The sequence below is a fragment of the Melospiza georgiana genome, chromosome 9 (genome assembly GCF_028018845.1).
Source record: "Melospiza georgiana isolate bMelGeo1 chromosome 9, bMelGeo1.pri, whole genome shotgun sequence".
NCBI classification, from domain to species: domain Eukaryota; kingdom Metazoa; phylum Chordata; class Aves; order Passeriformes; family Passerellidae; genus Melospiza; species Melospiza georgiana.
In genome coordinates, this window is record NC_080438.1 from 11,736,968 (window position 1) to 11,755,034 (window position 18,067).

Consider the following 18,067-nt stretch of genomic DNA (forward strand, 5'->3'; position numbering starts at 1 on the left):
TTTTAAGCCAATTAGCTGTGATTATTGAAACACCAGATTAAATCTCTGCATTGATTGAGGTCAGTTCTGTTAAGTCTTCAATTTTTGTGTTGTCTTGTGGAACAGACAGCTGTTTGTCCTGAAATTCTGTTTGCTGCTGCTTTATTTTCATTCTCTCCTACCTCACTTCTGACCACATATCTGATTGGGAAGCAATTATAATCAAGAAAACAGAACCCCAATCCAGGATACTATAACTTCTAAAATTGTAAATGTTTTCAATGTTATTCGTAGTGATTAATTGGAACTGTTTTCAGACTCTCCATCTATTTCTGTGTGATAGTGATTGAAGAGTAAAAAAAGCCATTTATTTACTAATTTTGTCAAAAGTACTAAAGCATGTCTGTTCTGAAGCAAAGCAGAAGTCAAGTCCTTAGCTTATTCTTTTTCCGTAGCTCTCCCTCCAGGACTTACTCAGATTCTCTTTGGCTTGACTTAAACCCTGAGATAGAAAATTATCTGATTTTGGGTTGAATCAGCAAGGATTGTCTCTGTTTGTTTGTGGAGGGCGTTAGCTCCTTATAGAAGAACAACATTGCACAATTCCAAATTGCAGCTTATTTGGTTAAGTCTGTCAAGATCCAGAGTATACAGTATTGTATTTAATTTTACTGTTCAATGCTTTGATTCCTTCCCCACACCATGATAACTGAATCTTTACCTGAATTCAGCCCAGTTAGGCTATAGAGTAATCAGGAAAGGGCTTCTGGGTTTTAGTTGCTGCAGAAAAGCTGATGCAATATGAATAATGGTTTGCAACACTGCGTGCAACAATGATTTTACAAGATGTAAGCAAAAGTTCTATTTTCTTAAGAAATCGAGGTGTTTCATGAAGTGTAATAGAGAATATTTTTCATCTGTGCATTTTGCTAGAAGATGCTAGTGGAGGTTTGGACATCACTTAGATGTGTGTTATTTGTGAACATGGCTGCTTTTTTAATTGTGCTTTTGCAAAGCATCAAATACAACGACACCATTCATTCTAGTAACATTTTCAAGTACAACACCACCCTTTACTCCAGTAATGTTTTCATACAAATAAATAAGTTGCAAGTGACTGTTTTAAGTGTAGAATTAATTTTTAAGTTTGCTGGAATACTCTGCATACAAAGATCTTCCATTTTGGTCCTTAACACACATGCATACTGTCTAGTTGCCCTTCTAAAACCTTGAACTTGAATTTCAGTCTGAAAACCATAAATTCCTTAAGCTGAGCACAGACTCTTGTCTTTATGCAGAAACAGTTGCTAAATTTAGAAATATAGACAACAGTTCCAGGAAATTCTACCTAGAATCTTTACATCATTAGCTGACAAGTAAGAACCCACTTGCAAGCCAGTAAGATGGGGTTGTTTTCCTTGCTGCGGTTTGATAGCAAATGATTACAGATAAGCTATAGGGATATCCATTTATTCACAAGGACTTTGTCTTGCAGATGAAAAAAAACATTACCAACTCAGAAAGCTCTCTATGTATGGCAATCAATTTTAACTCTGCCTTTCTGCTGATAATGGAAGCTTCTGTCTCACCCCCTGTCTGGCTCACGCGAACTCCTCTTCAACACGTTCTGAGCTTGACAAAGTTGTATAAATCATTTTATGGTAACAGAAGATACTGTTAAGCTGGTAAACAGAAAAGAATAAATACACAAGTGTCAAGCTGCCTTCAGTTATATCTATTTATTACCCCACATGAATGCACACGGTGCTTCATAAAACTCCATCAGTATTTTAATCAAGTTATGTCTTTTGGGAGAGGGAGAAGCTGTTGTAGGGACCATGTTAAACCTTCACGCTTAATAGAGTGCAGAACACCAATTAAGGAGACTTTTGCTCTAAAACTGCCCTAATTTGCCACGTGGGCCAGGAGAATCTTTTATAAGAAGGCATATGGGACTCTCTGGGACTGGTATGCTAGCTAGAGAAAGATGGCATAAACACAGGCAAGTGTATCCACTAGAGGGTATTGGCACACTATATATGGTGGTGCATTATAGATAATATCTAACAGGTCTCATTTATTATGCCTTTATAAGAGACCTTTAGAAGTCCTTTCTCTTGTAAAGTCTATATTCCCCAGGACCTTTTCCATTTCCTGGTAGCAAATGCATTCCTAATATGAGTTCAATTGCCATTAGGAGAACAAGGGGGTGGGAAGCTGCTCACCACCAAATTATCAAATGGCTCGTGCCCAGGTGCTGATTGAAATATTGATGCAGCCAGAAGACTTCTAGAGAGGTGGAATGTCAGTGGAGCAACATGAAGACTTGCCCCTGCCTTGCACAACAGCTTTCAGGAGAGGGATAAGTGGGTTCAAATTCTGCAATCCAAGCATTTCCAAAAAGCATCTGTCCTGGAGTGGAAAAAGCACAAGAAAGGACCTCCTATTTTTAATAGCATCCACTAATCCCATTGCTATCAAGACTTAATAACAAATCTAGGATGGGGCCTTTAAGTTTATAGTACAAGGCTGGTTTGCTTCAGAGAAGAATTTATATTTGTTGTTCAGATAAATGGCCTATCACATTATAATCCTAGTAGTATTACTTTTCAATTTAAAATGTTTGCCTGGTTAGGATTGCTATAGGAATTGTTTGTTTTTGCTCATAAATGACTATTAAAAGGAAGAGAGAAAGGAATTGTGCATTGCGTGTGAAAATATCAAGTGTCTCACATGGGCATTGGGGTCACTGGGAGACTCTGGGTGGCTTTCATTAATATTTTTTTAAAAAATTTCTTTTGTAGGAAACAGTGTGATAAATGAAGTTATTTGCATTCAAAGACACAATTTAGTGGTGGACCTGGTAGTGTTAGGTTGGTGCCTGGACTTGATCTCAAGAGGTCTTTTCTAACCATGATGGATCCTATGATTTTATGGGATTATATTTTGTTTGCAGTGTTCTGAGGCTGTTCTTTTGAAAATTTTAGGGTCTTGGGGAAAACCCAATGATAAATGCTCATTCAGCTACGGACATTTTACACCAAGATGTGTATCTGCATAAATACCTGCAAATTCTGTGTCCTTTGAGAGCCTGGGCCACATAAGTCACAAAGGGAATTGAAAAAGTCTAGCCTGAAGAAGTGCCTGCCCTATCATAACAAACCTAATTGTGGATGTGAACAAGGCTCACCAAAATACAGTGATCCCAAAATGACAAAAATGAGCCAAGTGAAACCAACAGCCAGTATTGCCTTGTTTATATTACAAAAGCCATTGCCTTTCTTCCCCATGATAACACACTGGCTCAGGGAGTTGATGATAATGCATATGAGCATGTCAGAAAAGCATTTTAATGAGAAAGCCCTTTATGTAATATCTATTTTTATTCAAATTGGAGATTGAGGGATCAAGTAACAGCATGAGATGTTGAAGGATTGGTCTGAAAGAAATTGTTTCATTGTTGTAGTCATTAATGAAAGTGTTCTCCTTAAATATTCAAACATCTACAGCAGTTTTAAAAATTAATCTATATACTATGTACGAATGCTTACTAATTTTTTTTGTAGAAGGTAAATTTAAAAGAACTGATTGTGTGAAGTACTTGTTTAGGTAGATTTTTTCTTGTAGCATTGATAGTATAGTTTGAATAATTTATTCAAAATTTAATTAGGGATAAAGACAGCTTAGATTTTCTGATTCTCCTTCCAAAATGGGGTTTTACAATAATGTGCAGATTTTAGTGCTCTGCCTAAACTAATTTTAATATATCCAAGTTACCAGTGCAATAATCTAAATATTTCCTGGCTTTTTGGAGTTTTTTTCAGATATGTAGACTTTAACAGTCTGCTTTCAGATATGCATAATTCTGTGACGTAAAAAAAATTCCACACAATTTTATGTAGGTCTTTGTTAGTGTCCTGGTTTATTCTGAACATGTCTGTTTTCTATTCATGTTTTCTTCTTAATATCTCCCAGTAAAATCACCTAAATATTTTTTCATGTAATATGCCTGGTTTTCCGTTAGAAGTTCTACCTCATGTTTTTCCTCATTGAATACCGCTTGTAATTTTCTATTCACATCTCAAATTTCTGAATTTGTGTTTTACCCCTTATTTCAGTCATTATGGACAAAAGTCAGTTATCACTACACATCAAAATTTCTGTAATGTCTTTTTCATAGAAAATGATTTTCAAATTTCCAATGTATTTGTTTCAGTTTCTCCAAAATAGTTAAGAATATTGAACAAGACCAGTAACTTTTATGTTCATTAAATAGATTATGTAATCTCTATTTAATGTAATTCTGAGCTGCATCTAGGCTAGACTAATGGAATGTTGGTATCTCCTAGTATTTGAACCAAAGTGTTTGAACTCTGGCTATCTTTCCTAATTCTCAGGCTGATTTTTGATGTTGCACTCTTAAGAAAAGTCTTAACTTTTGCTGCTAAAAATGTAGCAACTTCACAGATATATTAACCCTCATTTTCCACTGTAAAGTAAGATGAAGAATCAAATAGTACAAAAACAGCTGTATCTTCCAGCAAGCATCCTGTGAGTCCAGGCTCCTTGCATTTCCATTTCTTTATCCAATGGTAGGTAGCATCAGCAGTTTAGCTTTTCCATTCTGCATTACAACAGCCTACCACTAAAAACTTCCTGAACATCATTTTAATGGATTGAGGAAGACTATTATAGCTGATTAATTTTTTTCAACTTAAATTAAGTATTAGCAATTTGGCATGACTTGAATTCTTTTTCTGCTTTATGATGCTCCTTCCATTGTGTTTGTGGTATGATGATGATGCATTTTTGCAGAACTTTAAGTAAATTGTGAGACTAATTGTATTTCCACTGGGAATTACATCGCAAAATGCCTTTTTTGTTTTAACAATTTAATGAAGAGTTGCCTCACACTGATACTCAGATACAATGCCTCTCTCTCATGTCAATATTGAGGTTTAAGAATAAATGGCAATATAAAAATTAATCCTGTGTTAGCAAAGAATGGCTCTGCAGTACTATTTTCCTGTGCTTGCCTTAATAAGGCAACTGAAAAAAAACTCCAAAGAAACCATGGATTTTGATAAATACTCTTTAGTTTCAATTGACATAGAGAGATACATTTAATCTGGAGAAAAAAATGCTTGTGACTTGGGATTCTAGATTTTTGGTTATTGACTTGGCACTTCCAGCCGCATGAAGGTGTTGCAATACCATCAACTGGTTTTTTGCTGCCAGGCTGAAGATACAAAACAGGGCTGGGCTGTGGTTTTCCCTGTAAGTCTGTGGGTCTGTCACACTGAGGGATACACAGGTAAAGTCTTCCAGGAACATACACAGGAGAATGTATAAATGCATACTCTACATAAGATTCCTTGCAATAATAATGTATTTTCTAAGGTGAAAAGCACACTCAAGTTTTTTAATCCCAAGTTTCCAATTACAAAAACAGTGTGTAGTTTTAGTATATGGACTATACTAGTATAATATCTATGGTAATAACATCCTCTTCAGTTTCAAACAGCCTTTTCTCATTTTTCTTCCATGTTTGAGTGTAGTTTTCGGTTTCCCCATGCAGTTCTTTTTTGTTCATCTTACTGGTGATGGAATATTTATGTGTGTTATTTGTAAACCATTTTAGGTTGAATATTGTTACACATGACAGAAAAATTTGACAGATAAGTAGCAGGTTGCTACTACTACACCAATAATGCCTTTTATGGCTAATGTGAAACACTGCTACACAGGTTAAGCTATAGCTAGATGGGAAAGAAAAACAAGCACAAAAATGTCCATAATCCAAATTCAAATTAATTTTCTCAAATGAAGCAATTGACATTTCTATCATAGACTAGAAATAGAATACTATCTTTGTCTCTATATCTATAATTGAAAAATTATATATTCAGCATATTGGCTATAATTCCTTTTTAGAAAGCTTGCAAAATCTGCCAGCTGGAAAATATATTGCTTTAAGCTCTATATTTTTAGAGGTGCTTGAGAGGTTTCTTTTTGTTGTGAGTTTTGTTTTTCCATGCCCCGACTGTCACCCAAGTGCCAGTGCCCACATTGTGGGTAGTGAAGATTACTTTTGTATAAAAGTGGGTTTTGGCATATAGCCTCATGAAGCTTCTTTAGAAGGTCAAAGTGAATGGAAAATTTTTTGCTCAGACTTAAATGCATACTTGAGTAGGTTCTTTAAGTCAAAGCAAGACAGATGTTGGTGAATACATATTTTAGATGTTCTATTTTGGATATTCTGCTGCAAGAGCACCTGTCCAGCCAAATGAAAACATCACATAGGAATGAAGTGGCACTTGTGCTGGTTCAAGCATTTTAAAGCAGGCATACTCAACTATCACTTAACAAAGCAACATCTGTGGCACAAGGGAAGTTTGAAATTATGCTGCTTATTGGGTTTGCTTAAACACGTTTGTGTCTGCTATTCCAATTTGTCTGCCTGGTGCTACAAAAAGATGTTTCAGTGACTTTGGGAAATGAGGTATAAACAACAGTTTTGCTTCTTCAGCTGACACACCTAACAGAACACAGAGCTCCTTCTTAGGACAAAGAGTAGAGGGATCACAGTGGCAAAGCCTTTTCTGTGTGTTTTAGCTATGGAGGTGATGGTGTGTTTGCATTCCTATCTCTGTATGCTTGACTTGGAATTCATAGAAGGTACTTCAGTAGCTCTGTCATATTGCATTTGCTGATCTGTAGGATTGGAAGATGAGTATTTCCAGGTTAAGGAATTATATTTTATTAATAAGAAGGTTCACTTATCAAAGGCACAGGATTCTTCCCGTTGCTGTGCACTGTTGCAGGGCAAGCTAAAACTTTTTTATCAACAGTCAGAAGTGCAATTAGGACTTTTGATGTTCTGTGAATATATTTGATTGTACGTAAAAGAAATGTGCTCCTAGATTCTTAAATTCCAACCTCTTCTTCTTTCACCTGAAGAGCATGAGCAAAAGTACATGTCCCATAACATCTTTTACTTTTCATATAACAAATTTTTTGTATATGTGACATATTTCTATAGAGGATATCAATTCCTCTGAAATCAGCCTTTTTAATTTAGCTGCATACTGTGTAATTCACATCTTTAATTTAAAATCAATTCACAGTTGTACTTTGGTGAGCTGTAGGTTGTTTCTTCTTCTCTGTGAAATTAATCACATTATGCATACTTTATTTAAATTATCTTAACTTGGGTTTGGGTTTGTTTAATTATGCTTGTCTCCAAAATGATTGTGGCATGCTTATGTTTGTCAGAGGAATAGTTATCTAACTGACCTATGGATTATCTAGGCTGTTTAGTTAGTTATTGTCAGTAAACAGCTGAAGGTGTAAATGGTATCCTCAAATGTGGAAGTTCATGACTCTGAAGTAGTAGTCAGGACCATAAGTGTTGTGAGATGTACTTTGTTGTCAGCTTAGGAGAAACCTAAAGTTAATTTCTCCACCAGAAGCACAGGGTGGGATTTGCATCATATCAGCGCTGTAAAATATGAATGAGTCTTAAAAGTATTCCTAACAATCCAAGCTTTGCAGTATACAAATACCAGTAGGATTGTTGATGTGCACTGCTAAGGTGCCAATTTTCTAATTCTGCTATGTCCTGAGAGTCAGCAGCCTGGAACTGTATGGAGTTAGAAATACCCAGTATGTAAAGGGATGTCAAAACCCTCATCTGCCCTACCCTTTGAGTTGAGCAGCTGACCAGCAGAAACAACCATGTGCAAATGTGTGTCCAACAGAAAAAGCCAAAAATCTCATCTGTGACCCTTGGTAGGAGCAGGTATTTGAGTGAGAGAAGGGACTTGATCTTGTCTTGTTGTTTGAGATACTCAAGTATTAGAAATGGAGCAAAACCTATTCTTGGTTACCTCTGTGGTAATCTTGGTAGTCAGGGTCCCATAGTGATATTTAGTAGCCTAGAGGATATTTTTTTTCTTGTTTTCTGGAAAAGGTGTAGTTAAAAAAGATTGTTTAAAATATGGTCCCTTAATACTGAAAGACATTGTTGAAATCAACAAGGCAAGCAGCAGTGCTCCGCACTGTAATTTTATTTTTTGCTTCAGACTCTTTTTTAACTACATACTTAACTTTTACAATTGATAAACTGAACACTGCTGTATTGAGAACCTGAATATAAACAGTGGAATTAATTTTATTAATTTTCATTGTCTACCTTAAGAAATAGGAAGAAATGGAAGATCATAAATAGAAGTTTGTTTTCTTTCACTTTGATTTATTGGAAGAGAACTTAGACCAACTAATATGTTACAAGAGGAGTTTGGTATAATAAATAATAAGATTACAATTCTGGAACACCAATTTCCTTATTTAATGCTGTTAATGGGGAAAGTTTGAGATATTAATTTGTCAATTACATTTGAAATGCATTAACTAGACACAAATAGCTCAGTCAGAATAGACATTTGAAAGCTCATTACCCTGTCATGTACTGCACTACAGCCCTAACTAGAAAGTACATGTTAGTAAAAAAATAACAAGCAATTTAAAATTCACACACACAACTCTAACAGCTCTCAAGCTGCCTTAGGTTAGTTACAGATACATTCCTTTATTTTTGCTCTGTTCTTTTTCTCTGATGAAGCAGGTGAAATGAATGAATGCATCTGAAACTGGATGAAGTGTATCTAGCTGCACTGTATATATTTATACATTTCATTGTAATTTTTTTTAGAAATATTGCTATCAAGACAAAAGTTCTGAAATCTCAATCATTTCAGGAAAATAATATATTAAAAGTTATAGTTTTCAGTGTAGGTGTTTCCCTTACACACTATGATTTGCAGTTCTTATTGCACAAGAAGTCTTTTACAAGGGAACACACATTTCCTGCCTTTTTCCCATATAATAGACATTATATTCCAAGACCTTCAGAAATAAGTATTACTATTTAATTATTAATTATAGGTACTAAGTAATTTATTATATGGTATGGTGGTGGTTTTTGTTTGTTTGGAGTTTTTTTTGTTTTTGAGGGGGCTTTGTTGGGGTTTTTTAAATTTTGTAAATGACAAAGTAAGTGTCTCTGAAGGGGTTCACCAGAAGTACCTTATTGTCTTTGAACAGTGCTTTGAATCAGCTTGTTGTGACAATGTCTTGAGCTTTTTTTATGCTTGATTTTGCTGTCAGAGCAACTCTGCTAGAAGCCTAAATATTTGTAATATCTATATCATACAACAGCAGCGTTTTCAGAGAGATAGCAGTGACAAATAGTAATTTTGCATAGAACAAAGTATTAGTAGTTAACAAAGAGGTGTAGTGTGGGGAGACAGCCTGGTGGAACAGCCAGGCCTTGAAGGTAAGGACACAGGATGCCCCATGGAGAAGTACAGGCATGGGATGATGAGAGGTTGCACACAAGTGGGCACTAGAGACCTCCCAGTTTTAAGTGACTCACAAGTGATTAGTTAGAGAAATGCAGACTTAGGAGTTGGGTAAAAATTATATAGGGACAGGAAAGAGTAAAGAACAAGTAGCTTGCTTAGTGACAGTAAGTTTGAATCACTAAAGGGAGAGCAAAGTTTAAGGCCATTTTTATGCGTCTTCTAATACTCTTTTAAGACATCCTGGAAAAATCACTGTCAATATCATGCTGCTTGCAGTGAAGGAATTGCTGTGTGGGTGGCATTGACTCGTTTCCCCCGCCATGTGAGAGCTATTGGTCTTGGGAGCCCAAGCAGCAGTCCACTCCTTTTTCTGTCAGAGAGAGGAATCTACACTAGGATGTGTGCCTATATATACCTGCTTTAAATGTAATATACTGTGCTATTTAATGATGGATTTTTTTATTATTGCAAGTTCCTTTTCTGTAACTGCTAAACTGGACTGAACCCTTTGACTATGCCTTGAAGATTCCAGCTATTGTAATCAAAGTTTCTTGGCCTTACATCCAGTGTATGCTTTCCTCCTTATGTGTAACAAGGCAGGCTGGGTTCACGTGGAAGGGAAGCTGCTGGGGTCTGCAGGCAGACTCTGCCCTGATGTGGCAGTGGGCATTACTGCATTCAGGGCAAAGGTCATTATCTCTATGGCTCAGTAGCAGGACAAGAGCTCCTGGTCACTCTTTCCAGGACTGTGAACTAGTTCTCTGTTGGTACTGGGAGTGTTGGTGAGAGGCAGGTGAGAAGTGGAGTCCTGACCTTTTCCCCATCAAAACATGTTTGATTTAAAACCTCACGGCAACTTAGTGTGAACTCTTGCAACTCTTCCATCACATTTTCATTTTGCAGTCTCCCTCCTGGCTGGCCCCATGTCAGGGCTCTGGGGAGCCTCAGTTATGTTGGTGTTCAGCCTGGAAAAAGCATCTCTTTGTTGTATGTCCTATTGTTGCAAATAAAATCTCTGATGCTAAATATGTTCTTGAAAAGAGCATATTTATATTCTTAAAATTCACAGCTCCTTTTGTCCAGTTTATGTTCTGTTTCACTGTGTGAATGATCATTGGAACTAAGCTGTATCCATCAAGTGGAAATAGCTTATATTAATCCTGTAGCAGTGACACAAACCTTCCCTTCCGACAGGATTCAGGCACCTGCCAGGCACTTTAAGCTTAGCCTTTTGCCTCAGCTTGGCTTACACCCAGACTAGGATATTTCTCACTTTTCAAAATGAATGTTCATTTAAAGTTTGAGTTTGTGCTTTCCTAAGCTCTGAGTGGTTTCTGTGATGGCAAAACCAGGGCACTGGAGAGCTGACTGACTAAGAGTGATCCTTCTCCTGCTGCCTGCCATGGGACTGGTTCCTACTGCCTGCCATGGGACTGGTTCCTACATAAGCACGGAAAGAGTAAGTGAGGCTTGTCTGAGAGCCCCTTCCTATAAATGTGTGAGCGATTGCAGCGGTCACCCGTGCCTTACGCGCCATCACTCAGCTTCCCACAAACACCTTTGCTCGGTGATTATTTGAGCTATCAGACAAAAAAGGCAGCATAATGGTTAGAAATGAAAGTGCCAGCTGAGAGAAGTTAGACATAGGAGAGGCATTAGTAAGGTCTCTCTCAATGCTCGTATTCTAACTGCTGTATTGGGGCTCAAACTATTTAATCTTTGAGGTATCTCTAGGAATCAAAGCCACCAAAACCAAGTCCCAGAGAAGATTAGAATTGGAAATCCATTTGTTTTCATGGTATTACTAAGGAGGTTTTTTCTTTGATTTTAAATGAAAATTATAATGACTTCATAGAGACAGTAAGTTATACTAATTTGGATGTGTTATTTATTTCAAGCATGACTCTGCTCGCTGGTGAGAAAAATAAGACTCCTGTGAACTTTTTTGTGATTATATATAGCAGACAGGTTGATAATTTTAATTGGTGTATATATAGTCACTAAATTGAGGTTTGTGTGAAAGATAAGGCAAATAATCAAATTATCAGGAAATCACAAAAGCTCTGAAAAGGATTTTGAGCCAAAAATCCCATATATTTTCAATTGGAGTCTTGTAAAATCTATAATCTCCATCTTTTTTAGAAGCATTGTTCTGTGAGGGGGAAGGCAGAGAAGAATAGACCTGGGTTAAAAAAGTGTAAACCTACATTTTAAACCCCAAGTTACACATTGCTCCTTGCTAAGATTTCATTTCTCTGGTATTCTGCTTTGATCAGTTAGAAAAAATTGTGGATTTTATCTAAGCGGCAGAAATAAATATATTAAAAGAAAATCTTTAGTGGTGATTTTGTGGTCTTCAATTAATTACAGCAAATGTTTACTCATGCATATTTCTGTTTGGAGTACCTACATTTAAATTTCAGCCAGGAATTCTCTCCATCAAGAAAGTGATGTTTAATTATTAAGATAGCGTGCAATGTGACCTGTTTAATAATATAATATAGGCTCCTTTAGTGTTTATCTACCAGTATTCATGTGAAAAGTTAAAGTTTGATCCATATAAAAATTTTGCTTCAAAATCAGTAAGCAGCTATAATTCTGTAAGTGCACAGCATTGTGCACTTGATCTTGACTCTTTCTGAGAAACAGGAGCTCATGCAAGAAGTCACATCATCTGGGGAAAGCAAGACAAGCTTTCTTTCCCCATGCATTGTGTCATCTGATTTTGCAAGAGAGAAGAAACTTAAGCTATTCTGTTTTGATAGCTTATTTCATTTTAAGCCTGAGCTCAAAAAGAAATCTGATATAAAAGCTTGTATCTGCATGTTCCAAGAGATTTTCTCAAGAATTTCCAAGTTAAAAACTTTAATCCATTGAAGGATATTGGACATCCTCATAAAGAAACGTATTTTGGGTTTTTTTCAAGCAGAGTCACGAAATAATACCTTCCTTGTACTGCTGTGATTCAGTGCAGGGATGCATTTTGCTTGAGTCTGTGTCATTGTAGCCTTGTTACTATGTCATGGAAAAGATTTAGGCATGGCATGAACTCTTTATTATTGTACTTAGCATTTCCTTGTGCACTGCTTCTAGGGATTGACATCAAAGAGCAATATGAGTACACGGACTTTAAACACAACTTTAAAGAAGTCAAGCTATTTTTGGTTGTCTTCTGAAATTATGATACCTCTCAAAACAAATCCCAAGTAGCCTCATGTTCTGTGTGTGCATGTGTCTGTTTTCCACAGTAACTGACGTTCCAAATAGCATCTCTGGAAGGAGACAAGTGCTGGCATTAATGCTGATCAGGAATAGTAAGTAATTTGCTACAAACAGACAGAAATGCAAGTGGTGTTAATAGAGGGAAACTCTTCAGAGAAAGCAGGCCTTTTACATTCTTGCTCTCTCCAGAGTCTTCTGGAAGTCCTTCTGCATCAGTGATTTCTGATCATGGCCTGCAGGGAAACACCCTTCTTGCAATTTGTGCAGTAATACTGTGAAGTGGTGCTGTTAGAGGGAGACAGTTTCATCCCTCAGCAAAATGAGACATTCCAGACAATATCCAATTTGTTCCCAGGGCATTTTTGGGACAATCTGACAAGCTCTCAGATATCAGCAGTGTCTGAGCTGCAGCTAATGGACCTTGCACCTGGAAAAGCAACATTGTCCCCTGAGCTTTTCACATTATGCCTGTCCTAAGTCCAGTATTTTCGAATTGCACAATTTTTTATTGAGTAGAAACATCATTTTTGCTTTTCTTGTCTTGTAATGGGAGTTTTTGTTTTTATTTATTTATTGATACTTTGACATTACATGGCATAGAAAAAAGCCTTTTGGAATTTGGGACATGTTGTGTTTATGCACTGATAGCCCTTTGGAGTTGTACTCTGACAAGTGTGTGTCCTGAAGCAAGTTTTTTGTTCTGAAAGGTTGGAACGTGCTGCCAGTTCTTAATTGCTTGTCTGCAGGGTGGCCCTGCTCTGTCCCCACGGCCCTGCCCACAGAGCTCAGCTGCCACCAGCCCGCAAAGGGAGCTCGGGCTGCTCCCCTCACTGCAGGGGTGGAGTTCAGCAGTGGGGAAATCTAGCTGAGGTATTTAAATCTGTGGGTTTAAATTGTTATCACATTCTGAATTAGTTGATAAAAGGCTTCCAGAAGCTCTGTGTGTTGGAAGAAAACTGCAGTTCTGCAGCAGAAGTAACACATACCTGCCATGGATGCTTTCGTTAAGCACACTCTGATCTGCAGAAATTGGTCTTATGATAAAGAGCGCCAAGTTACAGAGTACTACAGAATGGTAGTGCTTGTGAAATGTCTGTTCTGGCGCTTCTGGAAATAAATGCTTAAATTAATGAGGACTTGGAGAAATCACACAAATGTAAAACTCTGGATTTACTGTGGCTTTATGCAGTACTTCAGTATTAATTGCTTGGAAAAAAATCCTTTGAAAGGTAAATGTATTTTTGAGTTACCCTTTCTTCAAATCTTTATATTTCATGCAGTAATTTTCACAAGTGAATAAAAAGGTGCATAAAACCAGTAACTTGTGATTAATGAAATGGACTCTGGTGTATCATGAGAAGGACATGAACCAGGCAAAGTTTTACAGGTTCAATACTTGTCCCCTCCTTTTTGTATCTCAGGACTGCAGAGTGGAAGGAATTGCAACTTTCACTAGTGTGTTCAAATTTCATTAACCAGACTTTTAAATTATGGTTCTCTGTGCTCAAAATATGGGATGCAATATTATTAGACTAATTCTTGATATTCAGAAAAAAATATCAAATTATAATCAAGCAGTTAACTATAGGACTACTGCAGCTTTATCCTGGATCAAGGTTGTCACATGAACTATTTGTTTATTTGGTAGCACCGATCATTTGCAGTCCTTGAGCACTGTTATCATCTCCAGGTTATTTTTCTTTTCTCTAGATAGAAAGCTCATGTTGTAAAAACAGGTATTAGCATGTATTATCATTGATAAAAGAAGATTGTCTCTTAAGTGAAATCTTAACATTTGAAATCCCAGAACTGTAGGATATCCTGAGTGGAAGGAATCCACAAGGATCATCAAAGTCCAGCTACGGGCCCTAGGAATCACACCATACACAAGCAATGCTATTACAGTTGAACTTGATCTATTTTGTTACAGTGAATGAAATATGGAGACATTGATTGCAAGTCCAACTCTGCGATCTCTTCTTTTCACTCTAATTGTACCAGTCTTTGTCCTGTTTGAACAACAAGATGGGCTGTTGACTGTAAGTATGGGAGTGGCTGCATATTTTAAATCTCTTTCTCATGGATGTAAAGCTGGGGAAAATGAAGCTTCATTTTCAGGTAGTGTGCTTCAGTAGTGTGAGCATCAGACATCTTGGACCGGCTTAGGGCAGCTACAGGGAAGGGGGCAGAGAACTCTGCTGCTGCAGCTCACTCTGCTCTGTCCACGGAACTGCTTGGAAATATTGAATATTTGCAGTCTAATTCCGTGGTAATGAACAAGACTGGCTTACTGCTGTTATGTTGCAGTTTGGTCCTCAAAGCCAATGCAAGAAAAAGAGCTACAGATTTTCTGTTAAAGTAATGATACTTTATAAATTGATTATTGATTTAGTTGGCATGATAGGGGGCTAGTTATGGCCTTGTGATAAATCTCTGCAATTATGACTGCCTTTGTTGAAGGCATGATTTGAAATTTAATAATAGAGTACTAGTAGGTTTACATAAACTTGTAACTTGATTTAAATTATCAGGCTGATCACAAAGAGGTCCACAACACATCAGTTCCTAGACTAATGAACCATACATCCTTGTCGACTTTAGTAATGTTTTGACAGTTTTTGCCTCAGTGCCTCTGAATTACAAGTGTGCAGAGATGTATTGCTTGCTGCTACAATAGGTCTCTCCCTCAGGATATGGGAGGTCACGTTTTCTGAATCTGAATTGCTTAACTAAACAATGACAACTTCTGTAATGCTTTAAAAGAAGGCTACAATCAGTTATCATAGTTGTAATTGCATTTTTTTTTCACAAGGAGAGATATTAAAAGAATGACATTTTTGAATTTCATACATTATTTAGCTTTTCTGAAATGACACTTTTGGTGTTCCTAAAATATAGAGGATTTATATAGCTATGTGATTAATTCTAAGATGGTAGAAAACTGCTGTTGATTCTTTCTTTACAAACAGAGATGCAAAAATAATTCAGATTTAAAATCAGGCTGTCTTTATCTTCTCATTAGTGAATATATTATGTGCATGAAACACATGCAGCAACTGTCTTATACCATATACTTGTTTAAGTTTGTCCTATCAGCTAACCTTGTTTAGTATGGGCATTTTTCATAAATAAGATGGCTTTTTTTGTCCTTCACTATGTGGCTGTTCTTCTATAGTTGAATGAAAGAGTCTGTGTTGCTCTGTTTGATCTTTTCTATGAATTTCCTATTTTCTTGAGTTCACAGAGAGCAAACCAGATAAACATAGGAAGGCAATTTCTATGAATGACAGATGACATTACTATGGAGTGTCTAGATTTTCTTATGTTTGTCTGTTTTCCCCTTTTAGAGATGCAATAAAGTGGAGCTGAAATGCATCTTACTCTCATCTGCGATGAGAGTTGAATATTATTTCATGTTTGAAACATTCCTTTGCTATATTACTACATTACAGAAGGGAAAGTAAGGCAAGCTTTATTAAACATTGTGACCTCCTGAAATGGAGATTTGGCAAATTTAACTATGGCATTTCCAAGTACAGAAGTTTTGAGGAATATGTCTTTTGTGGAAAATAGTGAATCTTGTGATTCATAGCATATTTCTCTAGGTGGGGTTATGTTTGAGTGAAGTGTGTTACATGGTGCATCATCATTTAATTACTTGTGGGAAGGTTTGGAAGCAATGATCTTGAGCACTGCTGCATTTTGTTCTCATCAGCTGATACACCTCTGAAAGGGATGTTGTGGCTGCTGCAAAAAGGAGGACAGCTGTGACAATGAGGATGGTGTCACTTAAGTCCACTGTGTTTTCTTACTCCCTTGTGGAAGCTGAATGTAGCATGAACTCCTTGTGTTCTTTGTCAAAATCTATTCTATAAATTTCAGAATAGGTCTAATCATCCATATCATAGACCATAATCCCCATTACTGCCCATTATAAATGTGTAGTTATCTGTTCAATAGTACATTATTGTCCCCTTGGATCCATTATCATTTAATATATTAAGACCTTAAAGTTTTAATATATGGATCATCACCCTTCAAAGCTCAGTGACAGTCTAATAAGTAGTTGCAAATAACTCAGGCTTTAAAATAAGAGTTTTTCTTTTCAAAATGACATTTTTCTAGATTGGGACATCCCTTACACCTGCCTCTTTAACCTCACTTCACTCAGCAAAGACTGATGTGCAATTAAAGCAAGTCTTTTAAGATCTCAAGAACAGTAACGAATTTTCAAAATGGAGCAAAGTTTAGGCTGACTTTTTCATGTCCACACAAAGAAGGAAAATAGAGAAGAACATTTTCTATAGTTTGTATGTGTCTAAAATTACTCTGTTCTTTTTAGAGCCCTGTAAGTATCACTCTTGCTGAAGCCATACAGGACCTCCTACAACCCACAGCTTTTCTCTGTTTTCCATTGCACTGTGTGCCTGAGGCAGGTCAGTGTCTGGACAGTACAGAAGAAAAATAAATAATGTGGTTCTCGAGCTCTCTAACAGACTTCTCCCACTCAACTTTTCTGCCTTTCATTTTAAGCTGTAGAGAACTTACAAAATGTTCAGCATAGAGAGCTTACAAAGAAAACTCTGGTGGGCTGAAGTCTTGTTCTTTGTTCCTCAGCCCTCAGAGATCTCCTGCTCAAGAGCATTTGCAGTTAGATTTAAGACTCCCTAAAACAAAATATTAAGAAATGTAGGTTCATTGATTGCAAAGATGATGTAATATTTACTTGGTCCTTGCACAAAGATATTTTTGTAATTGCTTAGTTTTTTAGAGATTCAAGATCCTGAGACAGTCAATTCTGGCAAATAGTTGACAAATTATTAAACTTAAAGTGAAGTTGCAGATTAAATCTTACACAGCTGACAGCAGTGAATGTGTTGCTGCGCTTGGACATCCTGCACAGCAGTTGCATTCTTTCTTTTTTCCCCACATTGTTTCCTAAACCTTCCTCGTCCACCTTATGATTTGTGTATTTGTCATAATTTAAATAAGGATAAATGCCTCTCAGTTAGGTTAATAGCTGATAACATATATTAATAATTCTGTTGCAAATTGGTCTTTGTTGTCACTGCATTATGCTACCCGCTATAACGGCACATATTTGTTTGGTAGCTTATGCAATGACTGAGAACTGTGTTTATTGGCACAGATGGTCCATGCCAGGTGCTCATCCTCCATGGCAAAGGTCTGTGGTGCTGTGGTTGTCCTGTGTGATGGTGCCCTTCCTGATCCTGTCGTGCCACTTTCTTTTGGAAGAGTCTGTTTCTCTTAGATGAAATTACAGAAAATATTCACCCTCGCACCCTAGCTTTGCCTGTGTTCCTGCTGGAGCAAAGGGAGGGTGCAGGCAGGGTGTGTGAATGACCAAGTTCCACATGGCAGTGGGCTCAGACAGGTGGAGGTGCTGAACTGTGGCAGTGAGGTGGGCACAGATGCCATTTCAGCTCTTTGTGTTTGGCACCAGCTCCTCATCGTGCTGATAGGTCATTTTAGCTTAGTAT

The 18,067-nt window shown here is 37.0% G+C and overlaps 1 long non-coding RNA gene across 2 annotated transcripts in view; it reads left to right on the forward strand.

Moving 5' to 3' along the window:
• The window catches only part of LOC131087032 (uncharacterized), an 85,414-nt gene that overhangs the window by 25,367 nt on the left and 41,980 nt on the right, over positions 1-18,067 (forward strand). The window contains exon 1 of one of the 2 annotated variants that reach the window (XR_009114828.1): positions 14,522-14,605. The exons of the other annotated variant lie outside the window; for it this stretch is intronic. This is a non-coding gene — a long non-coding RNA (uncharacterized LOC131087032). Of the gene's footprint in view, positions 1-14,521; positions 14,606-18,067 lie in introns of those variants that run through there. 2 annotated transcript variants of the gene reach the window in all.